We start from the raw sequence: 25,838 nt of genomic DNA, 5'->3' as shown, positions 1-25,838 counted from the left end.
AAGTCCATCCAGTAACAAGCCGGTTTGAATAAAACGAGAAGAATCAGGCAAAAACACTGAAAAGTCCATCAAATATACCATTCACGTTGTGCTTAATTTACAAAACTGTGATGCGTGTACTCGTGATAACAAGGGAATGGCATGCATGGCCGTAAGCAATTTTTTTTCCTGGGGGGGGGGGGGGGGCAAGACGCGTAAAAATTTTCAAACCAAAGAGAGGGGGAAGCGACATTCTCTAGAATGAAATAGAGGAATTTTGTGCTCACTTTTGGTAAATTTTGTAACAAAACAAATTCAGTTAATTTTTTTTCGATTTTCAAAACTGGGGGGCAACTTCCACTGACCCCCTCCCCCTGCAGCTGCGATACGGCCATGGAATTAATTACTCATTTTGTATTATGTGAAGTATTTCTAATTTCATGGATTTTATACCACAAAATATAGCTATCAACAATCGTGTGTCCATAAAAATCATTTTATAATGCTTTTTAAGAGGAAACAACATTTTGTTAACATTACTCTAAGAAAAATGTGTGTGTGTTTTGTTATTATTATTGTTATATTTGTTTATGTCTATAGAAAGGGGCATTCATATCTAACAAAGATATGTGTAATTACAAACCACAATTTGATTTGATGAACTCATTCATAAGAGACAATCTTCATGATTATCGATTAAGACCCATTGGTCTATTAACTATTTTTATGTGTCGTTATAATACAAACTTATTGTTGACACACTATTTTGTGATACAAAATTCAACATAGCCTATTGGGATCACACAAATATGTAATTGTTGATATGAGAAATGAATGTCAGTAACGCATTTTCAATAAAAAAATGCATGTATTTTTAAGAATAAAAGAATTATAAATATCATCGATCAGTGCCTGTATTTATTATTACTTACTATTTTGAGGTTTTCAAGTGTAATTCTATAGGAACATTTCGAAGGAATTTTGAAGGATATTTCAGAATTCCATTGATAAGAGTCCAAAGTGACCAAAATACAACTTTTTAAGTAAAAGGTCCTTAGTAAGTGGATGTACATTAGAGCTCTGTGCCTGTTTTTTTATACGATCGCTCCGCATGTTTGCAAAATTCCATACAGAAAGCCAAATCAATTATGATGATTAAATAGATCTATAATCATAGTAATTCAATAACAACAAATTTTCATTCATTTTGCCCAATTAACACCCAGTCTAATTTTAATTACTAGTATAGACCAAATTGTATATGGACTAAATGGCTATTGGGCCAAATGGTTATTAGACGAGTAGGCAATTGGACGAATTGGCATTGGACCAAATGAAAATAAACCGATGTTATCTTTATATGTGCGCTATGCATGAGAAAGACACGACCCCACGACGTTATCGTCTGCTCAGCTAGCTAGCTCGCCAACTTTACAACGCCGATCGATTACGAAATACTACCGTACATCAAGACCAGATCGATGCAAGTACACCTTCGTTTCTCAAAAGGACTGGGGCTCGATGACGGATCATTCTGGAATTGGGAGAACTGAACATACCTGCTTTGCACCATATCCAGGTTTTGAGTCGTGACAAGGACCCAAAGTAAGAAGGTGAGCTTGAGAGTTTCGGGGGCATTAACAATAACAGTTAGATTAGTCAAAATGGTCAAGGCAGAGTTTAACCGTAGGCAGAGAGCCCCGGTTGACGGTAGCTAGCCCGGTATGTTGCGGTGCTGGACAGGTGGTAGGGAGCGATGGGAAGCTGCAGACACGTTTTTTTTATAAAGCTGACATGGCTATGCATTTGCATTGAGATATTTTGGTAGAATAAAAGGGGCCTTCGGAGATTAGTCTGTGTAGATGAATAATGTGCTTTGATCATTACAGATTATGTCAAAATAATGAATCTGCATTGGGAATGAAATGAATGATTACATCAGTGATCAGAAAAGGAATTGGATTTGGAGTGAAGTCAACTCAAAATATAAGAGGACAACGTGAACATCTAACGTCAATCAATTGCGCGGCCTGCTGGGCATATCTTTTAAATCTCCCTCATTAATAGAAATTATAATAAGAAGAATTAATGATAATGGTGATGACAACCATATGCAGCCCCCCCCCCCCCCCGAAAAATACATCTTTTTTACAAAAAGTTTTCACAAATTTCACCAAAATTGTGCACGAAATTCTTCAATTTCAATTAAGGAAATGCAAAAATAGCCCTATGACATTCTTGGTTTCTTTATTTTTTCTATTTTCTTGGAAAATTTTTATCATCTCCACCCACCCCACCCCCGAAAAATGTCTGTACAAACATGATAACAACCGCAAGAAAAATAAAAGTTGCAACAGTGATAAATATTGAATGGTAATTGATAATTCATATTAGTGATAATGATATCAATAATTTTCAAAACTAGAATAAAAACATTCGAATAAATTGCACTCTAATAGGTCCCATTTCATAAATTGCACCATTTTGGTGTAGTGAAATCATTCATTTTAATTGGATGTGGAAATTTGTTGCCAAAGTGGTTGCTATTTGGTAGTAAAGTTATTCATGCTAAGTTTTTTTCTCCTTGTATTGCTTTTGAGATGGTTTTTCAAATTTCACTTGCTTTAATCTCAATAAGCCATATGTTCATAACCAGGCTCCTACTCTAGGATCAAGAGGGAAGACCTCTCTTCCCCCTCTCTCTCTGAGATGGAGGATGGGGTGTCCTGAAACATAACAAACAGCATTCTAGATTTATGGGAGTCCCCAAGGCAAAGAAGGGCAGACATTTTAGGAGCAACCGCGTAGGGGGGAGGGTGCAGGGAGAGGGAGGTTGCCGCCTCCCGCACGAAGCGCGAAGTTTTTAATATCTCATCAAATTCAAATCAAAAGAAGGCGTCTCTTGCGTCTTTAGTACCCTTATCAACTCGAATTCTATTGAATTGCTGTGATTAAATAAACTTGTTTTCAAAAGAAATTATGAGCTTGAAGATTTGAAATAAGATTGAAGAATTTAAAATAATTCCTCTTACCGCGCGAAGCGCAAAAGCTAAAACGTTTGATAAAATTTTTTCCCCCATTGCCCCTCCCACCCTTGGCTACGCGCCTGTTTAGGAGACCCAGGTGGCCTCATAGGGAAGAAATAAGCAATATATTTACCCTCAATTACACGGGGAATCAAATGCATTTATAAAATTTTCCAAGCATATTCAAAGATGATTATTGTGATGGATAATATACTGCCCTCTCTAGAGCAAAGTGCATGGCATTTTATAAGTAACCTCATACATTCTCAGATCTAGCTAGGTTGAACACAATACCATTTTGGGGGCCCTATTGTTTTTGCACAATAGTCAACCACTCAAAACTGTGTCTAATCCAATCTGGATCCACCCCTTTAACCATCATATATATTGCTAAATATTACCAAAAACTCAATCCACTGAATTCAAATTTTATCATAAATGTTGATGCCCATGTCTTGGTTCATTTTAATGCAATACTTTAAGGAATATATAGGCCTAACTAAAAAAAAAAAAAGATTTGAACTTGCTGCTTCAGTGAGGTTTGAATATAGAGAGAAGAGAGTGATATATTTTTGTAGGATTCAAAGAATAGTTAAAAGTCATGCTTGGAAACAATAACTTTACATAATCCATGTACTATCTAATGAAGACATGAATATACATGTAGTAATAGTACATAAAGGCGACCGCACACCTTACGACTGGTCTGCGACCCGATTTTGGAACAAATCGCATTTTGCTCATTTTCTGAAGATGTGAATGGAACATATCATTTCATTTGAGGTTAAAATTAATTGAAATAATAATAATATAACCATTTTGAAAGATTGCAAGTCTTTATTTTGGAGTAAAGTCCAAATTAGTTTCAAATCATAGCCAATCGTACGACTGCTATGACGTCATTACGACTAGATATTAAATTTGCTTTTTTTTCTTAGTCACGAATTTTATCACAGGTATTCGTACGATGATTTAGAACATTACACAATAAGATATTCCAAGTCTCAATATTAGCATCAAGTTCTACTACATTTTATTTTGAAATCGGGTAGCAGACCAGTCGTAAGGTGTGCGGTGGCCTTAACAGATATAAAGTGTTATAATAGATATAAAGTTTTTTAACGTTTTGACAATTCTTGGAATCGACATCTCTTATTCTTTTGAGAATAGAATGGCGCAATTACAAAGAATTTTATCCAACATTAAATCTCAACTAAATTTATGGAAAGCCAGGAATTTATCATTATACGGGAAAATTCAAATTGTGAAAACGTTTGCTACCTCTCAGCTGTTATATGCAGCCAGCATATTATCTATACCTTATTCATTTATTCATAAAGTAAACACATTACTGTATGATTTCATTTGGGGTGGTCCTGATAGAGTAAAACGTGAAGTGTTGGTAAATAAACAATACGATGACGGGGGGGTTAAAGATGACTTGCATCAAATCGATTATTCAAGCTCAAAAAATTAAATGGGTTTCGAGACTTTTCTCCTCAACTTCAAAGGGCTGGAAAGATATATGTATAGAATTGTTGTCACCTGTCGGTGGAGAATACATTTTTTATTGTAATTTTGATATGAAATATTTGAATATTGAAGTGTCAAATTGGTTGTTGGACATTTTACAAACATGGTGTTTATTGGAAAGGAAAATAGATATTACCAATGAGTTTATATGGAACAATCAATATATCACATTTAAAGGAAAATCTATTTATAAACCAAACAAAAGAAAAGGGATACACTAAAATTACTGATATGTTAGATGAATTTGGACGCCCACTACGCTGGAGGGAAGCGAAAGAAAAGGGGTTAAAGTTTACGGAGTATTTTGAATTGTTAGATTGCTATAAAATAATGCCAGGATAATGGAAAGTTTTCTTTTTACAACAAAACTACCATCATCTTGTAAAAGAACCTGGGGATTTCTCTTCTCTTTTCTGTGAATCTGCATTTAGACAAATTCAGAATATATCGACTAAGCAATTTTATCGCACTTTTTTAAATATTAATAACTCCGAAACCTCCAAGGTGTTTACACATTTTAATCAACTTTACAACATTGATAGGCAACAGACTTCCAAATTGTTCACTCTTCCATTACGAATCACTATTGACACCAGTCTTCGAATCACACACTATAAAATTTTAAACAACTTAAATAATACCTACAAATGAATGGCTCACAAAAATAGGAAAGAAAACCAATGCATTATGCTCTTTTTGCAATGCGACACCCGAGACTTTGGATCATTTGTTTTTTGCATGCCCTAAAATAGCATCCTTTTGGAATGCGTTGCGTATGAGAGTGACTGATTTTAATCCTAATTATTTCCTTTCACGAAATACTATTTTATTTGGATTACTCTTTTATCTTATAAAGTTACTGAGGAAATTATTGCAAAAAAGAAAAACAAACTCAATAAACACAATGTAAAATGGCAAAACATAAACAATTTTTTTTCCATTGCATAAATTGTAACCACTGTAGATGAGTATTTTGTGTTAATCATCTTTGTGAGTTTGTTTTATCTTCTGTTCATGTTGTAGTGGTGTTTTTTATGTCATACTTTCGGTCATGTTAATACATTAAAATGTCATATTTTTTGGGTTGCGCTATACGCCGGCGATGCCGCCAGGACGACAGTTAACCGACGGGTATTACCGTACCCCTTTTTCTTTTTCGGTTTTAATGGATCGTCCTGTCGGAAGGACTAGGGTACAAGTTACTTGTAAATTATTCTGAGTTCAAAATATTTTTTAGGATATGTTTTATGTACTTATACACAGTTTGTATTAATGTTCTGTTTGAAGTGCAACCATATGTTTTGTATACTTTGATTGTTTTTGTGACGAATAAAAACTGCAAAGATAAAAAAAAATAATACATAACACAAAATAATAATACACAGTAAAAGTAATAATAAAAAAAAGTAATGTTATATATAAGTAGAATTGTAAGAGCAATTACATTCATTTATTTACTAGTAGTTATTTCCTCTTTAAGGATATTCATAGCATAGAATGATTAAGAATATTCCAGAATGTCTCAGTAAAGCTTTGTTAGGCATGCCTACACCTATTTAATTAGAGTAATTTTTGTTATTTCTAGAATGTGCAAAGATAGACTCCTAGTGGCAATGAAAAGGACAATAGGATTAGCTATGTTGTTTACATTGTTAATTTCACTGAGGTCATTCAAGAGTCTTCTAGAAGTGGACTATTTTAGAAAGAGGGATAATGTTGTTTTTAAAGACAATACTAGAAGCTTCCAGAATAGTGAATATTTATATAAGCTGGCAGTTTCTTCAAGGACATCATCATATGAGATCAGAACTGAGATCAGAATCAGAGTTTCACACCAGACTTTATGTCAGAGCATAGTTTATTTTCAACTGGAATACAACATTTATCTTCTGTGGAATTGTTTGCACAGTGCACACCATCAATGAACTGTTTGCAGTTATTTTGAGAGAGGAATTATCAGTTCTCATCGAGATCATCTATCTGTTTTAATGAACGCTTTTCAACCCATGGATTGCCAAAATTAACTGTTAATCAGCACCAACATCGTCTTCAAAGACATTTAAACTTGTTACAGTGACTCTTGTTATTCATCATGCTTCAACATCAATTTCATCATCGCCATCATTGTGAACTTTAATTTAAGGAATCTTCGCCAACCAACTTGGATTTTATATGGATTTAATACAGGACCATCATAACTTTGGATTGCACATCTTACACTTCAAGAGATGTAAGATCAATATTATTTTTGTTTGTTTAGTGTATGAATGACCTTTTTCCTGTAATAAAAGAAAAGGAAATCAAATTTGAAACTAAATTTTCATTGTTATTTGTTGCAGTATCGTAACAGTAATGATAAATAATAATAATGATGATAATACATAAAACTATCTAATGATACAAATATAGTAATGTAGATAATATTGTTTATTTTGTTATACGCATACATGTGAAATAAAAAAAAGAATAAGGATAATTGTTAGTTTATTACATGAGATTAAGACTATTCCAGTAAATTCACCATTAAGAGAATTATACTCCATGGGTACACTGGATATAAAGATGATTAATCAGAGATAGCACCTTGGAGGGGGTTGGGGGATACAACAGTGATCTTGTGGAACTGTCAAATGTTGTTGTAATCTATTGTGATTTGAGCAAGAACTTCCTTTCTGTTTTTAATTACAAAAAAAAAAAAAAAAAAAATAGTGAGTTTGTGTCATCAGACCCCGTTTTACAAAGAGTTACGATTGATCCGATCAATCGTAACTATGGAAATCCATCAGTGTCATAATTTTTTTCTATGAATAATTTGCACAATGTCCTCTATATGCAACGAGAAGCGCAGTGAATTTCAAGAAAACAATGAATGCATGAGTATAAATTGTAGCTAGAAAATATTCTGAACAAACATGCATAATAGATGTTGATGTTGCTAGCCGTCCATAGTTACGATTGATCGGATCAATCGTAACTCTTTGTAGGGCCCTGCTCTTTCATTGGCATGTGGTGCAAATGTTCAGTAAAAAATAAGCAAATTCTTGTAATAACTTTCTTTCTTTACATCTGATTCCAATGAAATTTTCAGTGTTATGCCTGTTTAAGTGTTTTTCTTCAGCTCATTGTTGGGGTGGACATGACCATGATGACCTGGTAAAATCATTTTCTCACTTTCCCCGATCTGACTTGGACCAAAATCAGGCAAAGGTTGTCTGTGATTCGACATATTATTTGGCTAAGCCAATCAATTTTTTTAATGTATTTTCAAAGTGTCTGGTTTAAACAGATGTGACCAGCCACCCCAAAACCAACAATGAGGACCCCTGGGTAGACATGAGGACCCCTCGGTAGACCAGCAGCACCATGATTGATGCTGCTGAGTAGGGCCATCCTCACGTTTTTTATCAATTCACATGTATCATTCTATATGTATTGTTATTTGTTTTTTTAACGACGGAAATAAATTCAATTCAACAATAATTTGCACAAAATTAATTTGAGATTTTTATTGAGTATGAACAAGCACATCCTAAGCTTTAGAATGATATATGATTTGTCAAACTTGATGATCAACAATAACTCACTCAAATATTTGATTGTTCAAATACAGAAAAAACAAAGCGAGAGCTTCAGAAAATAAGGAGAAAACAACGTTTGAAGTTTGTGTTTACTCAAGCATGAGATGTGTACACTGTGTAATTTCAATGAAATTTCCAAGCAGCCTTCTGAAACTTGTGTCAAAGAAACTCTTGTATCTTGTTTTCTATTCAACTTTACAATTTGATTTTTTTACAGTATAATTAAAGATGAAGAAGTGCTCCTTCAGACAAGCTAAGTTTTTAAGTTTGGCATTTTGACGACCAATTTACTATTTTGGGTAGTAGAGAACCTTCCCTGGCGACTTATTGGATGTTTTGGGGTTGTTGGTCACAAATGCTCCCCTTGGCATAAAACAATTGAGGCTTACATTTTTCATCTACAGGGCCCCTGTTTGTATCCATGAGGATACATGTATATTTATAGTAATGTGGGTTGAAATGATAGATGTGTTGCCTTGAAAAGCATGCATAAAACATTATGACTACATGGTAAACCTAATATCTGTGTGATTACCTACTCATTCATCACTGGTGCCCCTCTGTCATGAGTCAATAAGATGGGATGCGTCAAACCTACTTGCTCATGATTAGCCATGCTAATATTTGAGGTGTTGGCAAGAGAGGGCTTGGATTAGGCAAAAAAAAAATGCAGGGGCATATTGCACATGTAAAGGATGATTTGCTCTCTGTGATTATCTAAATAGCCCTTCGATGTTGAAAAAGGGCCCCTATTATTTTATTAATTATATTTGTGTTCAGTATGTATGTTATTTTGATGAAAACTTAGAAAGTAAATCTCCCTTCAGAATCCTGCCCTAGATGACATCAGAGATGCCCTTTCTCCCATATTCCTCATTAATTGTGATTGTGAAAATAATTTTCATCAGTATTGTGGGGTTAATGTAATGAGCTTGTAAAGTTTCTTTTCCAGGCAGTTGGCAATAGACCAGTTCGTAGTTACTTCATGGACAATTTTGGTCAAATGACCTTTCATTTCTTTCATTATGATAGGCAGATTTCAAAGCAAGATATTACGTAAGCTTGCCTTACATAGCAGGGTGAAGAAATTGAATAGACCAGGTGACTAGAATAGCACACCAATGAACACTTTATGAAGGTATTTGTTGCATTCCTACTCTGAATGCATATCCTAGCATGTTGCACAATTACTTGGCAAACTGTGAAATACCAGTCGTTCATGGACGCATTGTTGTTATTGGGGATGTAAATGAAAACCACAATTTAAAAGAATGTATGAATAATCAAGACATCAAAGTTGGTGCTTATCTCATTAGATTTTAAACCACCATGTCACTTTTAGTACAAATGACCTTCCTCTGATCATGCGTAGAATATTTTGATCATGCGCAGAAAGGAACTACGAACTGGCTTATTGTAGCTTGGTGTGAAGGAGAGGGGCCGGGGGGTGTATGCAATTTTGATTTGATTTTTTTCATAGAATTTCATGCTGAATTAGGTAATCTATCATTGGGAATTGACTTGTAGCCCAATTTGATTCTTGCTTCTTTATCTTTGTTCAGACAATCCGAGTATAGTAAAATAAAAATAAAACTAAGTGGATGGAGAGACCAAGAGAGATGGGGAGAGAGAAAGAAGGGAGAGGCACATGGGTGGATGCAAATAGAAAAGGGACAGAGATGAGAATTAAATTAAGGGTAGACCTGCTGCCATATAGGCCTACAGAGATAAGAGGAAAAAAACAGGTTTTCAAAGACAATAATCAATAACTTGGAATATTTCAATTTTGACAATTGATGTTTTGTCTTGTATTCCCACTGCATTTCGTCAACTTAACCACATTACTTTTAACCAAATCATCAATCTGATTCCAGCCTTCGATTGCAATTAGTTTCATATTACTTCATTAAAAACAGCTCATATTTCAGTAATAATAAAAGCCATCAATCGTTAATGTTGTCTGCATTCGTATATTCTCTGTCTCCCCCTTTTCTAATCCTTGGCATCCGTTAACCGAATCACAATCAAGTCGCCCATCACACATAATTGTCATAACTTCCATGCCCATGAGCAATTTTAATTGACCTTGGGCCCGTTGCAGAAAGAGTTGCAATCAATCGCAACTCTAAAAATCATCGCAACTTGATTTTCAACCAATCAACAGCGCGCATTTGGGACTTGCGTTTGATTTTTTGGCTTGCGTTTAAACGCAACTCTTTCTGGAACGGGCCCCTTGTTGGATAAAACTGCAGCCTCCTGCTGACAGCAATTACAGTAGACAAAAACATTGCAACAATGCTGAGTAGGTACTTTCACACTCGCCATGGATTTACAGAATACCTGGTGGCTGTTTCATAAAGCTGTTCGCAATTTACGAACGCCTTTGCAGACGACGCGTGATCCTGTCATGGAAACTGTATCAACATCAGTGAAAATTTAGTACGCATTTATACCTCAAGAAAGGTTCACCAGTCGTTTGTAAAGTCGCTTGTTACTTAAAAACAGCAAAGCTACCTCAAATAGAATAAACAGATATTCTGTTCATATGGAAGTTAAAGGGGAATTAAACCTTAGGAACAAGTGGGCTTGTGTGGAAACAGGAAAATTGAAGAATTAAAAACAAAGAAAGTTTGAGAAAGATCGGACAATGAGAAATTTATGAGCATTTGAATATTGCGATCACTAATGCTATGGAGATCCTCCTATTGGCAGTGTGACAAAGATGTGTGATGTCATATGTGAACAACTTTCCCTGTGGGGGACTATAAAATACCCATAAAATGTATCTTTTTGCTCTTTCATATGGTGATACAAATTCTTTAACCATAATGTATTCTTTGAAAATATATATTACATGCCCTTCTATATAAAGAAAGTGACATGATCTACTGGTAGATGTGATAAAAGAGGCAGATTAAGTGAAATATGTACAAAAGCAATGGGAGATTTGTTCATGAGTGACATCACACATCTTTGTCGCATTGCCAATAGGAGGATCCCCATAGTATTAGTGATCGCAATATTCAAATGATCATAACTGTCTCATTAATTGTCCGAATCTTCTAAAACTTTCGTTGATACAGTTCTTTGATTATTCTGTTTTCACACAAGCTATCTTGTTCCAAAGGTTTCATTTTCCTTTAAAGCCTTTGAAATGCCCTGAAGAAAAGAAAAAAAGAATTGAATCTCATTTTTTCAAGTTCTATTGGGCTTTCCTGATTTTGTGCAACAAATCACAGAATTTAATCTTATTTTCCCCATACAAAAAACTTTCCTTTCACCGGTGCATTACACATATAAACGTTTACGAAAGAAATGAAGTTTAAAGATAAATTCCAGTTCTGGTAACGATCTCAAAATGACTTTTTACAGAATCTAATATAATGACCACCTAAGTGTCTGTTTGTATGAATAAAAAATATGTGCCAAAGGATTCTGGAAGAAATTGTGTAATTGCTGAGAAATAAGCAAAATAAGCGCGGATTCGGTCACTTCCGTCGGGTCTTTATTCCAGCAATAATAATACACTGTCCCACGTGTGCCCATCTGTGTTGGTGATCTTCAGTGTGAACATTTTTCAGCGTAGATTCCAAGATTTCACAAAATTTAGTTTATGTAACTGTACCAGATCTAGATCCTCGATGATATACTGACAATTAAGCCTGGTTTACAGACTTTCTTATGAAATCAGTGTTTACTGCAACTACTGGCATTTCTCTTTAAAACTGAGATGACCATTCAGCAGAAATAATCAACTTAATTGTAATACAGTGCGTATAAAAAAAACGGGACAGATTTGAAAAGTCTATAAAATTTTTGTTTCAAATTATGATGTCTATATTTTGGTGTTAATAGGTGCTCTGAAGTCTTATCTTTCAAATGCCATTAAGAAATTTGTTCATGCTTGAGCAAACACCGAATGTTTTTGTCTGTGGTTAAAAAGGAGGCTTGTGCCAAAATGGCATAAAATGATCAATATGATGATCGGACTTTTTGCTAATCAGCAGACTTCCTCTTAACCTTTTCATTATCTTTGCCATAATTTTCAAATTATGCTGTCAAAATTCATTTATAAATCTATTAATTTGCTTGAATTGTACTGTTGTTTCTTTTTAATATGTTCTCTTTTAGCTTTGAATATTCCTTAATCTTCAAGCCAAAACAATTATTTTTCAACTGAAGTATGGGAGAGCGTGTATTTTAAAAATCCTTTCATTGTGTGCTACAAAGGTTATGGTGCCTTTTGAACAGTGCCGTACAGATGGGCGGGGGCTCTGCGATGCTCCCCCTCCCTTAATTAAAAAAAATCATGACCAAGAAAAAAAGTGAAAAGGAAAGATAGAAAGTAAAATATGATATTATTTTCTAAATATTATGTCAAAATCTATCACAAAATTTGATATTGTAATAAAAATGTGGGAATATTTGCGTGCCCGCTTCGCTCGCTCACAACTTTTTAATACATTTTCACCGATCTGCCATATCTAGCTCCTTCAAAATTGACTCAATACACCATTGCCATTGAAAGACATGCATCCCTTCCTGTTTGTCCTGTCAAGCATATAATAAAACCTGGTCAAGGAATCAATAACCCCTTGAAAAATGGATTCATGTATTTTAAAGGTACCATAACATAACTTGTTTCACATAATAAAATGATTTGAATAACCCAATTAATAATGCAAGTCTTCTTGCTTGGGTTGACAAAAAGTATATTTTTCTTACTTATGAAGGAAAATTCAAAGGTAAAAGAAGTTTAAATGAAAAAACAAAATAATTCAAGTAAATAAATAAATTTCTAAATAAAATTTGACAGCATAATTCGAAAAGTATGGCACAGATAATGAAAAGGTTAAGAGGAAGTCTGCTGATTAGCAAGAAGTCTGATCATCATACGACTCATATTCCGCCATTCTGGCGCAAGCCTCTTTTTGAACCCCCGACATAAACGTCCCGTGTTCGCTCAAGCATGAACAAAATTTATTTTTTTTAATTGCATTTCAAAGATAAGATTTAAGAGCATCTATTAACATCAAAATATAGACATCATAATTTGAAACAAATTTTTTATAGACTTTTCAAAACTGTCCCGTTTTTTTTATACGCACTGTATAGGGTTACTGTTTTGTGACAGTAAATTATATCAGTTGAATTAAGAATCTATGCATACATTTGATGATTCATTAATAAATCATTCATTTACAAATTAAAGTTTACTAAGTATGCTTACCATGAATTTGAATTCTAGGCAGACATTCAGTTATAGTGAATACTTGCTATTAAATGGTACTTTTCAAAATCATATACAAGGTAAATGCAAGAGTGTAACTTTGAGAACTTTGTCCGTGCAATGTTGGTGCGGAAAATTAAATATCAGGAATACATGTACATGTATTATGACCTAAACAATTCCTGTAGGTCTGAAGAAGTTTTTGTAATAAATTCACATTTTTTTTCTGATTTGGCTGGTGTGAACAGTCATCGTTTCTGGATTCACAGGGTCTCTCATTTTATTACACATTCTCTTTATTAGCCGTTATGCAAAGGATGGTAGGACAGCCCATGACACCTTAAGCCTTCAAATGACAAGACAAGTCAGAATGTGTTTAATGATATGATTACGTTTAAAATTTCTAGTATATTTCGTTATATTTATGAAATGAATTTGTGCTATTTTTAGTTTTTAGTTATTAGTCCATCTTTCTTAATACAGTTTTTTAAATTAATAGGTGCCACTGGGTTTGGGGGATTTTTTCACCCTAATAGTTTGTCATTTTACTTGACCTTATTGAATATGGGTAAATCCAAATTGTTGTACTTAAGCTTGTAGTCTTATCATATAATAATAATAATCCGTTTTTTATATAGCGCTTAATACATCGGAACGACGTGTCTAAGTGCTTTACAGATATATTATTACCCCGGTCATCGGATTCAATCAGTCATTCCCGCACACAATGTGTGCACATCCTCCACTCCCTGGGGAGTCGCCGGTGAGGCGCACACAGTACTGGACAAGCTACAATGACTTTCACATCCTACCGGGTACCCATTTAGCACCTGGGTCGAGAGTGGCAAAGTGTGGATTAACGCCTTGCCAAAGGACGCCAGACCGCGGTGGGATTCGAACACACGACCCTCTGTTTACAAGGCGAGAGTCAGAACCACTACACCACGGCTCCTCCAGACCATATTGATGATAATTCAACAAGTGAGTTTTGAGAGTAGTCCAGCATAAGAATTTATTTTTGTATTATCAGTACAGGTTTGGAGAGTTACCAGCCCTAAACTATAGCCCTCTCATATATATTGTCTAAATTAATAAACTACTTGAGCAACTACAACCATACTCATTTATAATGAGAATTACTCTGCCTTAATGTACATGGTTAGATCACATTTTATCTATTCCAGTCTTTTATTTACCTGGGGGGGAGGAGATACATGTATGTACCACTGCAAGTATACTATCACAACGATTATTACTGCTCTGAACATTCGCCAATTCTTGCTCTGTACTGTACAGTACAGTGATATATTTGCAAGTAAGTTTCATTAACTTTTTTATTATCAAGCAGGTTAATAGAGAAAGAAGGAAACCTACATTACTGAATTATGTTCATTTTACCCGATGATGACTTACTTATTATGCAATGCCTGTATTTAACACACATTTTCCACCATTAACCCCAGCCTAAATCATATATGTATGTGTGTATTGTCAGCTCTAATGTTAATCGCGTATCCTTTTTTTGATGTACATTATTTTTTATTATTAAAAATGAAAAATTAAACTAGAAATCATGTACTTGCATTTGTTTTATTGCTATTATATTTTATGCATAAACAAAATGTGTATGAATATTCATTTAATAGACTTCAATTCATGTAGCATAATTTAATATAAAATTTTGTTCGTAAAGAGATGAACTGTAATTCTATGATTAAGATTTTAGTTTACCTTTTTATTCAAAATGATAATTATGCTGCCTTTTTCTGTAATAGTGTCATATACTGATAATATCACATACCACATTTCTCTATTTCAGTCTTTAATTTGTCTTGAGGGAGGAGATGTATGTACCACTGCAAGAATCTATCTACCACAACGATTATCATTACTTCTTAACATTCACTAAGTTTTGCTCTGTACTATATTAATAATATACAGGTAAGTTCTATCAACTTTTGATTAGAGGAAGACGAGTGTTCCCATTTCTGAACAATATTCATTCATTTAACCCCTTTTACACTGACAAATTATGCTATAACACACATTTTCCATAAAACCCAGTCTACATTGTTTTACACTATTATCAACATCTCTTGATCACATACTTATACACATGTATAGCAGAATTCAACTTAAACTTGGTTCATGATGAGTTGAGCTGAAAATCTATCATTATTTTAATATCACTTTGTAAGTTTCATTCAGATTAAGGTTTAAACTGCAATTCTTTTTTTTAATTTAGATATGAAGTGACATGCACTTTCTCCAATCATATGTATCCTACCACATTTATATAATCTAGTATTCTATTACATTGAGAGAAGAGATGTATGTTACCAATGCACCTTTCTACCACACCAGAAGTCACTGCACCAAATATTGAACAATTCTTGCTCCATACTTCACTAATTTACAAGTAAGTTCTATTCCCTCTGGATTATCATTCATATTTTAGGAAGGAGATCAATCAATAATGGTCAATTCATTTCTTAATTTTAAAAACATTTTTATTAGAATAAAATGTATTTAATATACTATCTATATATATTCCAAAATTGGATATTGCCAAGCAATGTCCCAAAAATTTACAATTTTGTTGTAATATTGAACAATACCTTAGTGATAAGATTTCACTTGTTTTTTTTACCCTATGACATCTTTATGATTTCCATGTACGTTACATTTGACTCTCATTATTCTGCAAACAAAATTGCTAGACCTATACATGTAATGTGTACATGCTTTTTATACAATCTAAACGATGCATTAAAATGCAATGCATAATGATGGATAACAACACATATCACTTTGACATCACTACAAACTGGGATAACTATGACTAAGCCACAAATGATTTGCCATAATACATTTGATTTTGAGTGAAAATGGTCATAAATTATTAAGGTCATTGTTCTTCAAATTCCATTCCTATTTCACTCATTAATCCTCAACAAAGCACCTTCTGGTTCTTATCAAACATCAAACAATATATTGTATGACTCATGTTTTAATGCATATCTTGATCAATAAGGAAAAATGCAAAAAAAATGTGCATAATTCCATCATTCTGTCAGCAACAATGCCCATACATAATGGATTATACTGTATTGATGCAAAATGAGTCACAACATTTTTTTCCCAGTTTCTGGTGTTGGGAGTTATCAGGAAAGAGAATGTGAATAAAAGTGTTCTGTATATAAAGTGTGTATGAATTGATCGTATACAAGTACTGAATAATTATCTAAATCCATGCTTTAAAAATACAATCGTAATCTCAAGTCTGGTTTAACTTAGGCCATGGTCTAACTCTGTGTTAAGGTTACTTGGCTCTTTCCTCACGTCTTAATGATGATGAGAACTATTTCAGTATTTATTCCCAGTTACAAATGAGCTGACAAATTGAACTTGTTCTGTTTAAAGGTCAAGTCCACCCCAAAAATATGTTCATTTGAATAAATAGAAAAAAATCAAACTAGCATAACACTGAAAATTTCGTCAAAATCGGATGTAAAATAAGAAAGTTATGACATTTTAAAGTTTTGCTTACATAGCACAAAACAGTGATATGCACAACTCAATGACATGCAAATGAGACAGACGATTATGTTCCTCACTCACTATTTCTTTTGTTTTTTTATTGTTTGAATTATCAAATATTTCATATTTTATAGATTTGACAAAAAGGACCAGCTTGACAGAACCATATAGTATTAAACCATGGTTATTTCACATGTTCAGGGAGGAATTAACTGTTGTTTCACTTGGTAATAGGGAGAAAATAGAATATTTCATATAATGAAATACAAAAGAAATAGTGAGTGGATGACATCATCAGTCTTCTCATTTGCATACCAACCAGGATGTGCAAAGAACTGTTTTGTAAAATTAAGCGAAAATTTAAAATGTAATAACTTCTTATTTTCCATCCGATTTTGATGAAATTTTCAGTGTTTTGCTTGTTGGACTTTTCTCTTTTTATTAAAATCAACTTTTTGTTGGGGTAGACTTGTCCTTTAAACAATACATGTCACAATTGGCTATCCATAGTGAAACCCAAACTTTAGACCAGTCTTTAAATTAAACCCAAGTTCGGAATACAGGCCACAGGGTTCACTGTTCTGTCAGGAGAAGAAAAGAAAAGGCCAGTTATGCAAGAGTCTTCTGAGTTTTACGGGTTGGAAAGATTCTAAATTTTGATGATTCAACTGCATACCGGTACCTGCTAACACAACCCCCTAATACATTTGATGAGATGGAATTTGAGAACTTAGTAGAGGTGATTCACTCATTCATCTTCATTCATTGTAATTCTGTTTCACCACTTTGACAAACCAGGAACGGCACTCGCTGTTCCTCACAAGTGTTTACGCTCATCAAGGGTCCCTGGTAATTGTCACGCGCGATCTGACGAATTTGAAGTGAATGTTTGCTTCTGTATAGCGACATGGAAGATCCTTCAACCAAGAAAAGAAGGAGAAAAGGGAGGAGACAGAGGAAGAGCGATGAACAGGTAACTGATGTTTAACTTGCCGAAAACAGCAATAAATTTGTTTGGGGAATGGGGTATTCGATTCTTGAGCAAATATATGCACTTGGTCATACAGTCTGTCGGCTTCGTATCCACAAGGTTCTTGTCATTGTTCTGTGTAAAACTGTACTGTAAGAGAGTAAGGTTGGATCCCGGACGTGAGGTGGAATTGATTAGCAAGTGGGCACCATTAAAGTCATATGCGAGTTGTGGATAAGATGAAAAATGTGAGCTTTCAAATTAATTTACATGTATTATAGAAAGGGATAATATCAAGATGTTTCAATCAGAAATTAAAATCAAATACCCCCACGATCATAATGGGATTTTTTAAAAAACTTGACTGAAACGGGCGGACATTTTGTGTTTAGACCCATTTACCCATTTCCATGTGTAGTTCAGTAAAATCTTGGTTGAAAACTATCATTTGGGTAATTTTGATAATTTGCAGCAAAAATCAGTACTCCATGCTGATGGTACATATAACTTTTCCCAAACAACTTTCAGGCATTTTTTCTCACATTTTCAGCCCCTGCATGATTAGAACTAAGTTTCAAAACTAGATTTTGAAATTTTCACGAGAAAATTATGAAAAAAGGAAAAAAATAAATAGTAAGACAAAATGTAAAAAGGGTTATAAGATGGAGATGGGAGCTGACAGCCCTAAAACAAGAAAAGGAGGAGGGGGGGTAATGGAAAAAGAATTATAGAAAGGGAAAAGGTATTCAAATGATGAAAGTAAAGCAAACTATTGCTGAGGTATATTTAATTTAACCATATGGTATGAAGGCATTAATGCCTCCAGTGCAAGAAATATGAATGTCTTTCTCCTTTTTCAATGTGATGGTTGCATTTAAAATACTAGTGAATGGGGAAAGACAAAAGGAGAGAGAGAGAGAGAGAGAGAACGCATAATAAAGCATGTTTTACTTTACATTTACATGTACTGCCTGTTTCTAATGGTATGAAGGCATTAATGCCTCTAGTGCAAGAAATATTAAGTTCTTTCTCCTTTTTCAATGTGATGGTTGCATTTGAAATAGATGGGGAAAGACAAAAGGAGAGAGAGAGAGAGAGAGAGAGAGAGAGAGAGAGAGAGAGAGAGAGAACACATAATAAAGCATGTTTTACTTTACATTTACATGTACTGCCTGTTTCTAATGGTATGAAGGCATTAATGCCTCTATTGCAAGAAATATTAATTTCTTTCTCCTTTTTCAATGTGATGGTTGCATTTGAAATAGATGGGGAAAGACAAAAGGAGAGAGAGAGAGAGAGAGAGAACGCATAATAAAGCATGTTTTACTTTACATTTACATGTACTGCCTGTTTCTAATGGTATGAAGGCATTAATGCCTCTAGTGCAAGAAATATTAATTTCTTTCTCCTTTTTCAATGTGATGGTTGCATTTGAAATAGATTGGGAAAGACAAAAGGAGAGAGAGAGAGAGAGAGAGAGAACACATAATAAAGCATGGTTTACTTTACATTTACATGTACTGCCTGTTTCTTCAATTTATATTCTTCTCTTTGCTTGAAAAAGGTGCATGGTTGAATTTAACAAATTTTCAATTTTTTTAATGCAAATGACGTCGGCATCCTCCGCAAACTTACTGACTAGTTATTCATAGGTCATGTAAAACACATCATCCAATATCAGATTCTCTCGGCTGGGGAGATGAAATACGATTCCGTCTGATTGCACTTTTAATCTACTGCTGAAATCTGTCAACTAATTTAGATGTCAGAGGTTACTAGAGATATTAACAGCACCTTGGCGCGGGCCGGCGTGTCAGAAAGTGAAGTGAGACGGGGTCCCATGGGACAGGGATAGGGTAGGGAGATGGAGAGAGGGAGAGTTCATGGTAGGCCTTGGGCAGGCAGCGGAGATGTTGACAGCGATAGCCCTAGCTTGCGCTGCTGCTGCTGCTTCAAAGTTGTAGTCACTGAACTGTGAGAGCCTCGGGTTGGCAATGCACGATTAATCATTTGATGCGGTAGCGCTGCAAGTGTGCAGATGCATTCACTCGCTCTCAATCGGCATGTACGCCAGGAACTGTGTCATGCATGTGTATTAGGGGGTTAGGGATCTGGTTGGATTTTAAAGTTTTTGTTCCCCTATAGCATGCAGGTAACAAGCTGCATATAGTCCCTGATTTCATGTTCTTGATTTTGCTTAAAGTTGTGGACTATACACTGAACTCATTGTAGAGACTAAGGATTGCCTGATAATGAGATGTAGGACTTACAGGAAGTTTGCAGAAAATCCATGTTGAATGAATGACTTCTTGACAAGTGGAAATATTTTGGACGTATCATTTTGTGAAACAGGAAGAGTGACATCGATAAGGTAATATTCTTGATTTACTTTAAAACTGAATATTTCATTTCAAGTATGCGAGAAACAGAAAGAGAAAGAAAGTTAGATAAGATAATAAAGGAAGCCATGATAGGATGAAAATTACATGTAGGCATAAACAGGGATTCAGGCCATTTACTGAGGAGGAAAAGGGGAGCGTTGAAAAAATTACTTTGCTGAGAATTGACAGTGGGAGAGATAAAAAGAGATATGTACAGTGTATATCAGCAAGGTAGAGAGAAAGACAGAGAGACAGATCGGGATGGAAAAGAAGGAGATATAAAGAAAGAAATTGAGTTTTATTATTAAATAGAAAGTACATCTCAGATTCTTTTTGAGGCTGTTTCACAATGCCATTTCTATATATTCTAAATCTACAATATGAAATGACAACATTTTGATACATAATTTTTATTGAGGTATATGGCTAAAAATTATATAATTTGAGGTAATCATTATTAAATTTTTACTATTATGATTCTATTATCATTATTATTATTAGTAGTAGTAGTATTAGTATTAGTAGTAGTAGTAGTAATATAGTAGTAGTAGTAGTAGAAGTAGTAGTAGTAGTAGTGGTCGTAACAATATTACTATTATAAATATTGTTATAGAATATTCAAACAAACATAATTGTAATAATAATGGTATTTTAGTTCAAGACTGTTTGCAGCATGATCTGAATTGTACAGAGATTATATTTAAAAACAAAATATAGCATAACTACATACAGTAATACTTATAAAAATAATATAAAACTTGTATTTATACAAATATGTACAAAGCATGAAGAAATGTAAAATCAATAATACTTTTGGGGGTAAATATGAATGCAAAATAACATTATGAACAGAATATTTTAAACTATTTGTAAAGAATATAAGGAATTGCAGACGTTTCAAAATTTGCTTTAATAAAAGTTAGTAAACAAGAAAGCGGAATGGAAGACTTTGTTATATAAATGAATTGGATTGGATGAAATTGACTGTAGAGGATACCTAGATTTTAAATAAGTGACAGATTTACAGTATAATGAAATTGAGAAGTGGAAATTTTACAATTGGTAAATAATTAGAATAAAGTTTTATACGCAGTTTTATATACATGTACTTGTTTCATTCCACTAAATCATATTATTCAAAATTCAGTATTGATAAGAAATCACATTGCATAGTGTATACGCGTTGGAAAAAAAAAGAGTACAAATGGAGAGAACGGGGATGAAAAAAAATAAAATGGTGAGAGAAAAAGATGGATGGTGAGATTGAGAAAGAAGGGAAGAGGGTGAAGAGAAGGAGGGAGTGAGAGAGAGAGAAACATATGGAGGGTGAGATAGAGAAAGAAGGAGAGGGAAGAGGGGGAGGGAGAGAGAGAGAGAGAGGGGATATGAATAAAAACAAACAATAGAGGAAGAGATCATGATAGAGAGCTTAACAATCAAAGTATCTTCATTATCTACGATTCATTTAATAAGCTTATTAGATATGGAATTGGACTAATTTAATACTCTGTGTCCTGCATTTAATCTGATTGTAGGGAGCAAGCTTGATTGCTATATATTCCAGTTTTGCAACTCTTGAAAGATTTCCTTATGAATCACCTCAAGTGTTTTCATGTACATGTAACTAATGCTGATTTGTCAGTCTCTTGCAACTCTTGAAAGATTTCCTTTTGAATCACCTCAAGTATTTTCATACACATGTAACTAATGCTGATTGGTCAGTCTCTTGCAACTCTTGAAAGACGTACTTATGAATCACCTCAAGTGTTTTCATATAACTTATGCTGATTGGTCAGTCTCTGGCAACATTTGAAGAAAAAAATACTTATGAAGCACCTCAAGTGTTTTCATATCTAATCCTGATTGGTCAGTCTCTTTTGTTTCCAAATATCACCTTGGCAAAAAAGGGAATATAAAAACACGATTATTCACCAAACCAACCACATTCATTAGAAGACAGACAATACTCAAGATGACATTGTTATGTTAAAACTTCTGTGTTATAATTGAGGATTGGTGTGATTGTCATCTATAGAAGATGTGAATATGTTACTGAAGTATTGACATGGAAACAAAATAAAGGTGAAATTGAAGGAGAATTAAGGTAAAGACAAATATTTGATTTGATTTAATGTGTTTTAATTTATTGATTTTGATGTGATTTAAAGTGAATTGATTTATTGATTCTGATGCAATATTATTTGATTTGATGTGGTTTGAAAAAGAGAGAAAAGAAGACAAAGAAGTAGAAGATAAGCAGAGAGCTGATTTGTGGTTTGCTTCAAAAAAGTTCATATTGAAAATATGTTTACAGGTTTACATTAAGACAATCTGCGCAAGAAATCCATTTATCTCAATATTGTATCGTAGTGTTTTGATGTATGGATTAATTCAAGTAGAAAATATTGCTCCTGACTTGTACAATCAGTGACCCCTCAAGAGATAACATTCTTGATACACTGCAGACCAGATAGGAAAATAGGTAATAGTGAGAGAGTTGGATAAATAGAAAGAGAGAGAGAGAGGGAGAGGGGAAGAAATAAGGAGTGGCTATAGAAATAATGAAATGCTTGAGATAAGTTGTATCTTCATCAAGGCCATATATTTATGTATAATGTTATCTTTGTATAACACTAATGTCAGTCTTTAAATTTATTTTAATTTGCATCAATATTGGAGAAAAAAAGAGATATGAAGAAGGATTTTGAGTTCCTTACCAGAAAATCTTAATCATGTGCTATAATCCTTGAAGAAAAAAATATAATTATGCTAGTGTTAATGGTAAAGCCACTTTTTTGGCCTTTCAAAAAGCATTGAAAATCTTAAGAAAAAAATCATGATTATTCATATAGGTGTTGTATCGTCAACAGAAAAATGGAGGTCCCTTCTCCATGCAACCACATGCAACCATATCTAAAGGATTTCAAGAATTACTATAATGGTGTAAATAATTATGACAACATCTGCTCCTAAAGCTGTCCATCCTCCTCCCGCCTCTTTCAATTTCCCTATGCATTTCCTTAATCCTATTATGGTTAGTGCTTGATTGTGAATACCCCCCAAGTATAGAGAGGATATTGATGGGAGGTTGGTAAATTGATCAGTCAAGCGTAAAAACATAGCACCTGCCCGTATTAATCCGCTGGCCTCCATCCAAAAGAAACTTCCAGAGACTGTCGCAACATGATTGTATGGATCTCAAAGATGATGTTATGAAAACATGAATCAATAATACTATATTCAGGGGCTGCACTGAATCCACGGAATCATGTTAATGACTTTTTACATACCGCTATTTGTGTATACTTATAATTTTTGTAAAATGGGACTGTGGAGGGTTTTCCCCTACTGATGAATTGGCACTTTGTCAGCTTTCTGTTTACTATAGTCATTGCCAAAATGAGTTTGCCCCCATTAGTCCAAATACACGGTCTCTTCATATTAGAATTAATTAATGTATACATGTATATCAAATTTTTGAAATATTTTGCAGAATATATTTTCATATGAGAAAAAAAAATACAAACTTTCAACCATGCTCAAAAGGAATTTTCAACAACTTTTTTTTATGGTTTTGTGGTGTGTTGACAATGATACAGTGATAATTACATTTCTTTAAATAAAAAGTGGTTTTCTAAAGCATAGAAATATTGAATTTACAATTTTCATAGTATGTCATGACCTCACTCAGAAATTCATTGTGATCTTATACATACTGGATCCCTTTACTCTCAAGATTTCAGGTCAATTTGACCAGAGGCAATTCTTGCTCTCCTTTTCCCCTCACGGATGAATAAGAAAATTGAAAAACAAATCCAGAACCTGCGTGGCAAATCGCAAGACAGCAGCCAAATTGAAATCCTTGGAAATGTGGCAAATATGTCTGCCCAGATGCCTTTTTCCCCTCTCAATCCAATTCGGCAAGGGATTTTGTGATAAAAATATCTCACACCTAACGTCTCTTCGGAGAAATAGTTTTACAGCAGTGCCAGCTGCCATCATTTTCTAATAAAAAGTATTACGAGCATTGAGCATGCATATCAAATTCACATGACGAGTCGACTCTTCATGCGAAATCCATGACAACGTATAAGAGCAGGGTTTTTTTTGGGTTTTTTACAAATGAGAACCAATTTGATTCCATAATTACTTATATAATGGATGTGAGTTGAATTTGTCTATATAGTATGTTTATTTTGTGCATTTTGATCTTAAAGTCACAAGTTATATTCCATTTTAAATACCAAATATTAGTAGTATGTTTAATAGAATGTACTTCTCATTATTGTGGTCAGAGTAATTGTTTAATTTTTTTGTTGCTGATGTCATTTCTTTTTTTTTTATTGATTAAGTAATTTGGTTGAAAAAGGTAGTTTTATGAGGGGGGGTACCAATGTAGGCATAACATTGCAGATTGGTATGGTTTGATTTTTTTGTCAATATGAAAAAAAAACTTAAATATCTTGAAAGATATGACATTCACAATATTGATTGGGAGGTCCATGAAAGTATTAAAGTTTGTCACATTGATTAGAGAACTTTAAAAAATTATTTTTAGTTGTACTTTTTCCATAAATAATATCATCATTAGATTAATACAAGTCCAACATTTTTTTAATGTTTTGATTTTGAAGGAAGCTATGACCACACCATCAAAGTTATTAAAAAAACACACATCTCATAAGATAATGTCCATTTCGCAATTATAGTTTGGACTCCTTATCATGTATCTCATTTTAATTCACAGCAGTTGCATTTGATCATACTTTATTATCTCTTCTCTGTTCACTGGAATATTCAGTGCGTCCCACAAAGAAAGGAAACCCGTTTTTCAGAGAAAGATTTCACAATTCATTATGTTTTTACCATAAATTTGATACTTATGGTAAGAGTGGAATCTCATCTTTAATTTGAGACCAACAGCTTAGCAAATTGTTCATGCATGGAGGATTACAAACAATAAATATTGAGGCATATCAGAAATGATTTGCGAAGAAACTTGTGTGTGAATCTGAATCCATTCTCTTTTCAGGGATAAGTGAGAGAAACTTAACAAAGAATACAAAAGAAATGCTAATGAGCCAATCGTCAAATAAGCAGAGTCTTCTTATCACAAACCAATCTTGTTCAATTTTTCTGCACAATTTGGTTTTGACACTAAAATTGCAAACTCGTCTTGCTCAGTAAAGCATGAAGTGTTTCTTTCATGTTTGATATCAAAATAAGGAGGAATAATTGAATTGTATGATGATGTAAATGAAATATCGCAATACATGTACATTTGGATTTGAAGAAAAATCACAAGGGAATCCCGGTTTCCTTTTTTTCTGGGATGCACTGTATACCAAGTTGTATGCAAGGAGTATTGTTGAGTATCAAAAACACAGCTGTAGATTGTAGGCCTATGCAACGGTGAAAAATTCTCCCATTTATCACCTGCAAAGTGACATTTATGAGTGGGGTTGTATTCAATAACCTTGTGATTCTATCTGGCTACCTAAAGTGACCGTTACATTTCATCTAATGGTCATTTTAACCATGGGCGTCTCTTCATTATTGATTTCCTCTCATACACTACTTAGAAGCCTTCATACCAAGAGA

Source organism: Lytechinus pictus, chromosome 5 (genome assembly GCF_037042905.1).
Source record: "Lytechinus pictus isolate F3 Inbred chromosome 5, Lp3.0, whole genome shotgun sequence".
NCBI classification, from domain to species: Eukaryota; Metazoa; Echinodermata; class Echinoidea; order Temnopleuroida; family Toxopneustidae; genus Lytechinus; species Lytechinus pictus.
This window is presented reverse-complemented; position numbering follows the sequence as displayed.